Here is a 9674-nt window from a genome sequence, read left to right on the forward strand (position 1 = left end):
GGTGCGTCTTTTTATCCCATAAAACTCCAACGAACCCCATACATACCCCCATAGAACACCATTTGAAAAAGTAACTCAAATAACCCTAATTTACATACAAGCTGAGAATTCTGCATTTTTAAAAATAATAACCACTGTATTTATAGTACATGTATTTATCTCTAAAAAAAAAAAAAAAACACCCTCACTGCTCAATGGCCGTAAGCGCCGAACATAGGACTAAATTTGAAGCCCTTCATCGGTCTTGGTGACGTCTCCATATGAGTGAAAAATTCTCTCTCGATCGATCGAGAGAGAGAGAGACGTTAAACAATACACAATCAAATTGGGTATTTAATGCATAACGAAAGGATAATGAACAGTTTTGAATGTTTATTGTTAGATACGATGAAAGTAAAGAAAAGTAAAGAAAATCACAGATATTTACAGACAAACAGATGGATAATGTGATTTTAATGCCCCTCGCCCAACACACAAACTTTACGTTTTGTTTGTAGGAGGGGTTGGTGTGTTGAATAGAGAAAGCATAAAAGATTACAGTGAAAAATTTATAAAAAAGAAGTCAAACAAAAGGGAGGATGAACACCCCCTCCCCCCAACCCAGGGCCGTAAATTAACCTTCAATTTGGAGGAGGCAGGAAATTAGGCGGGCGTCTGGGGGCCGCCCAGGCCCCCAGACGCTGAGCACATTTTGTGCACACTGAACACGTTTCGTGCAAAATCCTTGATTCTAGGACCTTCTAAGATGTTACTTGACTAACTCATTCTAAAAGAAAGATTTGGAATGCTTTTTAAGGGAGGTATCATGTTCTTAGTTATTGGAAACAACATAAATTCTAATGAACTTTAAATTTAAATTTTTTTTTGCTCAAAAGTTGGAGGAGGCAGCTGCCTCCTCCGCCTCCATGTAATTTACGGCCCTTCAACCTTGTGAATAACACCTGTATAAATCTAAACCAAATAACATTTGTTTCATTGAGTTCTTTGGGGGTATTTATGGGGTTCTAGGGGGTATTTCTGGGGTTTCTATGGGGGTAAAAAGACATACCGATTTTGTACCCTTGTTGCTCTTGAGAAGATAAATTCCAACTCGCCTATATTTTAACAATGGTCTTGGCTTGCCCTCGTAGTAACGGTGCCAAAAGCTCATCAGAGCCCGGCTTGCCCTTCAAAACTTTTCAATAAGCCTTACAGTTACAAGGAGTTAAGACGCACTTGAAATTACTCTTTATTGAAATTTTATGATTCCATTCGACTAACAGCAAGGCTGATTTAACCTTGCGTTTTGAGCTGATGTAGGTTTTTACAGTGTATACTTTTGGACTTAATATCCCAGTTTTCCAAAGTTCTCGCCATGCCCATCTATTCTAAGGTCTACATGACGATTTCAGGTCACCCGAGTGACCTATTGCTATTGATCAGCGTTCATCGTACGTTAACAACATTTTTAACTACCATCCATCACTTGACAAATTTTGTATATGAAGGATCTTTGGGAAAAGAGGGACGTAAACTGTAATTTTTAGGACTTCTGCACCCTCCGAACTTTCAAGACGGCGCAAAAACTGACAAATTTTCAAAATTCTTCTCTACAACCGCACATCTGCAAGAAAAACTAAATGCATAGTCATGTAGAGCAGGGAGGCCTCTACCAAAATTGTAAATTTCATGATCCCTGGGGTAAAGATTCTGATTTCAGGGCGGGGTCAGACTTGGCATATTTATATTGTTTATGTATGGAATATTCAATGTCATCTTATTTGCTGCGCTTGATACTAAATTGCAACTAAATGGATATTTAGAAGGAGCAGGTTGCCCATTACCAAAATTGTTAATTTCATTTTTGAAAAAAAAAGCATATATATCTTTGAAAATTTTCTTTACTTATGGACATCAAGGAGAAAAAACGTTTGCATGATTATGATGAGCATTACTAGGGAGCGCCAAATTAACATAAACTCGAATACTTGAAGATATCTTGATGCACGCAACAATTGAATCAAAGATCACTTCAAATAATTAATGATATCTTCAATCCTGAGTTATTGCGTGCATTAATTGAATTGATGATAGCATTGATCTTCATTTGAATTGATGCGCGCTTTAATCGAATTAATGATCTCTTCAATTGAATTAATGATACCCAACAATTGAATTGATGCGTGCTACAATTCAATTGAAGAGAGCAATAATTGATATAATGCGCGCATTGAATCAATTGATGAGAGGAATAATTGAATTGATGCGCGCATTAATTCATTTGATGAGAATAATAATTGATTTAATGTGCGCATTAATTAAATTATTGCTCTCTTCAATTGAATTAATGCTATCTTTAATTCATTTGAAGAGAGCAATAATTCTTTTAGAGAGCGCAACTATATAATTAAAGTTATCTTCAATTAAACATATCCACAATTGAATTAATGATCTCTTTAATTGAATTGTTGCTCTCTCCAAAAGAATTGATGTGCGCATTAATTCCTTATACAAAAACATTGTAAATAATTAAAAGATATCTTCAATTCAATTAAAGAGATCATCAAATTATTTATACCGCGCTCTAAATTAATTATTGCGAGCAACATTTCTACGAAATTGATGCTCTCATTAATTGAATTGAAGAGAACAATAACTGAATTAATGAGCGCATCAAAGCTATTGTTGCTTTCATTAATTCAATTGATGCGCGCATCAATTGAATTGAAGAAAGCAATGATTGAATTAATGCGCGCATTAAATCAATTATTGCTCTCATTAATTCAATTGATGCACGTATTCATTGAATTGAAGAAAGCAATGATTGAATTAATGCGCGCATTAAATCAATTATTGCTCTCATTAATTCAATTGATGCACGTATTCATTGAATTGAAGAAAGCAATGATTGAATTAATGCGCGCATTAAATCAATTATTGCTCTCATTAATTCAATTGATGCACGTATTCATTGAATTGATGAGAGCAATAATTGAATTGAAGTGCGCATTAATTCATTTGACGATAGCAATAATTGATTTAATGCGCGCATTAATTCAATTAAAGAGAGCAATAATTGAATTGATATCTTCAAATAATTGAAGATATCTTCAATTATTTGAGTTTATGTTAATTTGGCGCTCCATACATTACGCCCTCTACCAAAACTATGAAATTCATGAATCCTAGGTTCAGGAAACACTAGGCTGGGGCTAAATTGGTCATATATTGAACATCCATAATGAAAAGGTAAAAATAACGAACATTGATCAATCTCATAAATTCCATAAAGAATGCAAAGAGTTAAGAGCGGGGTAAATATGGGCACACTCGAGGTGGGATCAATTGCTTAGGAGGAGTAAGTATCCCCTGTCGACCGGACACACCCGCCATGAGCCCTCTATTTTCATCAGGTAGACATAGCAATTCATTGTCAAAATGAGTATGTAAAAAAAGACCTAAAATTTGTATGTCAGACAACATTTGACCTAATGACAGGTTATAATTTGCAAATAGTTTAACGACAATAGAATTTGCAAAATGCTTATTTCAAACGAGACTTGAAACTCCTGTAATATCAACCTTTATGTCAGAAGCTTGTCCTGATTTAAGAATTGTACACAGAACATGCTCTCATCTACACCATATACAATGTACATATAATGATTGAATATTGCTACATTAGATATGGGAAGATAACGATGGAGAAGCGGAATTCATCTCGTTTGTCATAAAGTTGAGTTGTCAGCTTGCCTTTAACAAATATCCAAATATGAAGCAGCTATGGAAGACTCTGGGGGTATCTTCTTTACTTCTAGAGATAAAGGAGGCAAAATGTTTTCATGCATGATTATAGTGGACATTGAGACCTCGACCCAAATTGTGAAATTCATTACCTCAGGGTGGTGTTAAATTGGTCATATACAATATAAATTGAAAATGCAACAGAAAATATTTACTGGTTGACACACAAACCGTTTGTATGGCTATAATGAGCAATGAGACGATCCCCGGGTGACTGATATATCTGTTACATTGACCATCTCAGAATGGCCAAATACTCCAATAGACATTTCTCTCATACTGATCATCTCAAAATGACCGAATGCTCCAATAGGCAATTCTCTCATACTGATCGCGTCAAAATGATCGAATAATCCAACATACATTTCTCTCACACTGATCGCGTTAGAATGACTGAATAGACATATTTCTCTCATACTGATCGCGTCAAAATGACCGAATACTCCAATAGACATTTCTCTCTCACACTGATCGCGTCAAAATGACCGAATACTCCAATAGGCATTTCTCTCACACTGATCGCGTTAAAATGACCGAATACTCCAACAGACATTTCTCTCACACTGATCGTGTTAGAATGACCGAATACTCCAACAAACATTTCTCTCACACTGATCGCGTTAGAATGACCGAATACTCCAATAGGCATTTCTCTCTCACACTGATCATCTCAGAATGACTGAATACTCCAATAGGCATTTCTCTCACACTGATCGTCTCAGAATGGCCGAATACTCCAACAGACATTTCTCTCACACTGATCATGTCAGAATGATGGAATACTCCAATAGACATTTCTCTCACACTGATTGTCTCAGAATGACTGAATACTCCAATAGGCATTTCTCTCACACTGATCGCGTCAAAATGATCGAATACTCCAATAGACATTTCTCTCACACTGATCACGTCAAAATGATCGAATACTCCAATAGACATTTCTCTCACACTGATCACGTCAAAATGACCGAATACTCAAATAGACATTTCTCTCACACTGATCGCGTTAGAATGACTAAATACTCCAATAGACATTTCTCTCACACTGATCACGTCAAAATGATGGAATAATCCAATAGACATTTTTCTTTATCATAAAATGCATGTATCTGGAACCCTAGACACTAAATAACTACAGGCGTCATCATCAAAATCATCACCACCAAGCACCTCAAACATAAACTACATGCTTCATCATCACCAAGCACCTCAAACATAGATTACAGGCATCACCTCAAACGTAAACTACAGGCATCATCATCACCGAGCACCTCAAACATAAACTACAGGCATCATCATCACCAAGCACCTCAAACAAACTACAGGCTTCATCATCACAGAGCACCTCAAATGTAAACTACAGGCATCACCTCAAACATCAACTACAGGCATCACCTCAACATAAACTACAGACATCATCATCACCGAGCACCTCAAAAATAAACTACAGGCATCATCATCACCGAGCACCTCAAACATAAACAAGAGATGTCTGTAAAACATACATGCTCCCCATGGTGCAAAAGATGAAAAGGGTTATACACATGCATCATTCAATTGATTTCAAAATATTGAGCAGACAATATCTTCCTATGTCAGGAGTGGATTGACCACGAGACCTAAAAATCAATAGGGGTCATCTTCTCCTTATGCTGTACCAGTGTACCAAGTTTGGTGTCAGTCAAGAAAATAATTCTTAAAATATAGGAGACAATATATTACAGTGTACCATGTCTAGTTTAACCCTTGACCATTTGACCTCCAATCTAATTAAAATTAGATGTTAGATCCGCTTGTGTAGCGAGTATGTGAGCGGATCTAACCTCTAATTTTAATTAGATTGTGTGACCTCAAAATTAATAGGAGCCATTTTCTCCTGAAGATTTACCAGTGTACCAAGTTTGATGTCTGTCATGCAAAGGGTTCTAAAGATATTGAGTGGACAGTATATGCCTATGTCCAGTTTGACCCTTGACCATGTGACCTCAAAATCAAGAGGGGTCATCTTCTCCTGAAGATGTACCAGTGTACCAAGTTTGATGTCTGTCAAGAAAAGGGTTCTCTAAACATTGGGTGGTCAGTATATTCCTATGTCCAGTTTGACCCTTGACCTCAAAATCAATAGGGGTCATCTACTCCTTGGGATGTACCAGTGTACCAAGTTTGATGTCTGTGAAGCAATGGGTTCTCAAGATATTGAGCAGACAGTGTCTTCCTATGTCCAGAGTAGATTGACCCTTGACCTTTTGACCTGAAAAACAATAGGGGCCCTCTTCTACTCATAACCAACACACATATGAAACATCATTACAATCAAGTGAATGGTTCTCAAGATATTGAGCAGACATGTGATCTACCGACAGGTGCAAAGCAATATGCCCTTCTTCTTTGAAGGGGGACATAACTACAGGAATCATCATCTCCAATGTAAACGTGCTGGCAACAAGGTCGTCATAGACCGAGTTAAAACTGATATATTCGTTGAATATTTACAAAACAATAATTATTATTCATCTTTCAAAGTTGAGAACCTTGTCTACGCTAGTAAATTGATGCCCCATTGAGAAAGGAAAACTATGCTAAAGTCTAAAGAGGAAACTATTTACTCAATGGAGTATGGATTTTTCTAAAAACATGTTACAAAACCCCATAAAGATGGTTCTTTACCATAAACCTTCAAATCATACACTTCAAAAACAATAAACTCTTTACAAGCTGTCTTCGGGCGAAGTTTCCCCATCCTAATAACAAACATGAGACCCATAGGCCACATCGCTCACCTGAGTCACCTTGGCACATATTTAAAGATTTTTCCTATATATTCCTATGTAAAACTTTAATCTCTGTTGTGGTCCCAACCTACTCGTGGGGCCATGATTTTTTCAAAATTGAATCGGGACTATGTCAGGAAGCTTTCATGTAAATGTCAACTTTTCTGGCCTCGTGATTTTTCATCAGAAGATTTTTAATGATTTCCCCTATATATTTGTATGTAAAACTTTGATCCCCTATTGTCGCCTCCTCTTACCCCCGGGGGCCATTTTAAATTTTAATAAACTTGAATCTGCACTGTCAGGAAGCTTTCATGTAAATTTCCACTTTCCCGGCCCAGTAGTTTTAGAGAAGAACATTTTTAAAGATTTTCCCTATCTATTTGTATGCAAAACTTTGATCCCCCTTGTGGCCCCATCCTATCCCCAGGGGCCATGATTGTAACTAATTTAAATCTGCACTATGTCAGGAAGCTTTCATGTAAATATCAGCTTTTCTGACTCAGTGGTTCTTGAGAAGATTTTTCCTATATATTTGTATGTAAAACTTTGATCCCCTATTGTAGCCCCATCCAACCCCCGGGTGCCATGATTTTAACAAACTTGAATCTGCACTATGTCAGGAAGCTTTCATGTAATTATCAGCTCTTCTATCTCAGTGGTTCTTGAGAAGATTTTTATATGACCCCACTCTATTTTTACATTTTTGTGATTATTTCCTCTTTGAAGGGGGCATGGCCCTTCATTTGAACAAACTTGAAAGCCCTTCACCCAAGGATGCTTTTGGCTAAGTTTGGTTGAAATTGGCCCCGTAGTTCTGGAGAAGTCGAAAATGTAAAAAGTTTACGGACGGACAACAGGCGATAAGAAAAGCTCATTTGAGCTTTCAGCTCAGGTGAGCTAAAAAGGTGAAGCTAATGAACAGCGAGTGATCAACCTTATAATTCCTATGAAGAATACAAAATTATAAGAGCAAGGCAAACACAGACCCTGGACACACCAAAGATGGGATCAGTGACTGGCACATTGTTCAACTAGACTGGCACGTTGTTCAACTAGACTGGCACGTTATTCAACTAGACTGGCACGTTGTTCAACTAGACTTGTAGAACTCAAAAGTTGTGACCAAGATTAAAGTTGCAGATCAACAGATGATGGAGACAGAACCAGAACAAGTGCCCCCCCCCCTTCCTCCCTTCATCATGGGGATGGTTGGGGGAGGTATACAAGAGGCCCAGGGGCCTTATAGGTCACCTGAGTATCATGTAACAACCTTCCAATGTTTGAATTAGGTTTGTGTTTAAATATAAGAATTTTACTTTTGGATGGAAGAAACATTGAATAGCTATGTGGTCAGCCCCGCCTTTGCACCAGAACCCCTGACCCAGGGACCATAAATTTCAGTTTTGAAAGAAGCATCCTTGATCATCATTATCATACTATTAGTTTGTCTACTCAATACCCAGCAGCAGAGAAAATTTTCAAAGAAATAAAACGCATTTTCACTATATGATCAATAGGGCCCCACCCTAATACCAGAACCCCTGACCCAGGGGCCATGAATTTCACAATTTTGAAAGAGGCATCCTTGCTCATCATAACCATGCTATTGGTTTGTCTACTTAATACCCAAGGACAGAGAAGAAGATTTTCAAAGAAATAATGCATTTTCACTATATGACTTATAGAGCCCCACCCTAGCACCAGAACCCCTGATCCAGGGGCCATGAATTTCACAATTTTTAACAAGAGGTACTGTGAGCAATGCTCACTAAGAATACCCCCCGCTTACCCCAATCTCCCAAAAGGTGTTGGTAATAGGTATAAACTACCTCTTTTCTGAGTGTTACTACTTCGATGTCCAGTGCGCATGGCCTTTGACCTTTTGACCCCAAAATCGATAGGGAACATCTTCATCCCATGGGTAGTCCATATGTATGATATGGTGACTGTAGGTGGAAAGGATAACGCTTTAGAGCCCGGAAACCATATTGCTACTTCAATGTCCAGTGCGCGTGACCTTTGACCTTAAAATCGATAGGGAACATCTTCATCCCATGGGTAGTCCATATGTATGATATGGTGACTGTAAGTGGAAAGGATAACGCTTTAGAGCCCGGAAACCATATTGCTACTTCAATGTCCAGTGCGCTTGACCTTTGACCTTTTGACCCCAAAATCGATAGGGAACATCTTCATCCCATGGGTAGTCCATATGTTTGATATGGTGACTGTAGGTGGAAAGGATAACGCTTTAGAGCCCAGAAACAATATTGCTACTTCAATGTCCAGTGCACTTGACCTTTTGACCCCAAAATCGATAGGGAACATCTTCATCCTATGGGTAGTCCATATGTATGATATGGTGACTGTAGGTGGAAAGGATAACACTTTAGAGCCCAGAAACCATATTGCTACTTCGATGTCCAGTGTGCTTGACCTTTTGACCCCAAAATCGATAGGGAACATCTTCATCCCATGGGTAGTCCATATATATGATATGGTGACGGTAGGTGGAAAGGATAATGCTTTAGAGCCCGGAAACCATTGCGTCTACAGATGGACGGACAGACGGACAACCCGATTCCAGTATACCCCCCCCCACAACTTGTTGCGGGGGGTATAAAGAGGCATCCTTGCTCATCATTACCATGCTATTAGTTTGTCTACTTAATACCCAGAGACAGAAAAGATTTTCAAAGAATTTCTACATTTTCACTATATGACCAATAGAGCCCCACCCTAACACAAGAACCCCTGCCCCAGGGGCCATGAATTTCACAATTTTGGTAGAGGGCTCAATGCTCATTATAATTATGCCCACAGTTTGGCTTCTTGATGTCCAGGAGTAAAGAAGAAGATTTTTTAAAATTACACTCATTTTGATGGTTTTTGCCCCACCCCTCAGGCCCCAGGGGGGCAGGGACCACGAATTTCACAATTTTTGTTCCCCTCCACCCACAGATGCTATATGCCAAAATTGGTTGAAATTGGTTCAGGGGTTTCAGAGAAGAAGCTGAAAATGTTCAAATGTTAACGCACGACGACGGACAAAAACAGATAGCAATAGGTCACCTGAATGAATTCAGGTGACCTAATAATAAAACTTGAGACAAAGAA

Source organism: Ostrea edulis, chromosome 4, assembly GCF_947568905.1.
Source record: "Ostrea edulis chromosome 4, xbOstEdul1.1, whole genome shotgun sequence".
NCBI lineage: Eukaryota > Metazoa > Mollusca > Bivalvia > Ostreida > Ostreidae > Ostrea > Ostrea edulis.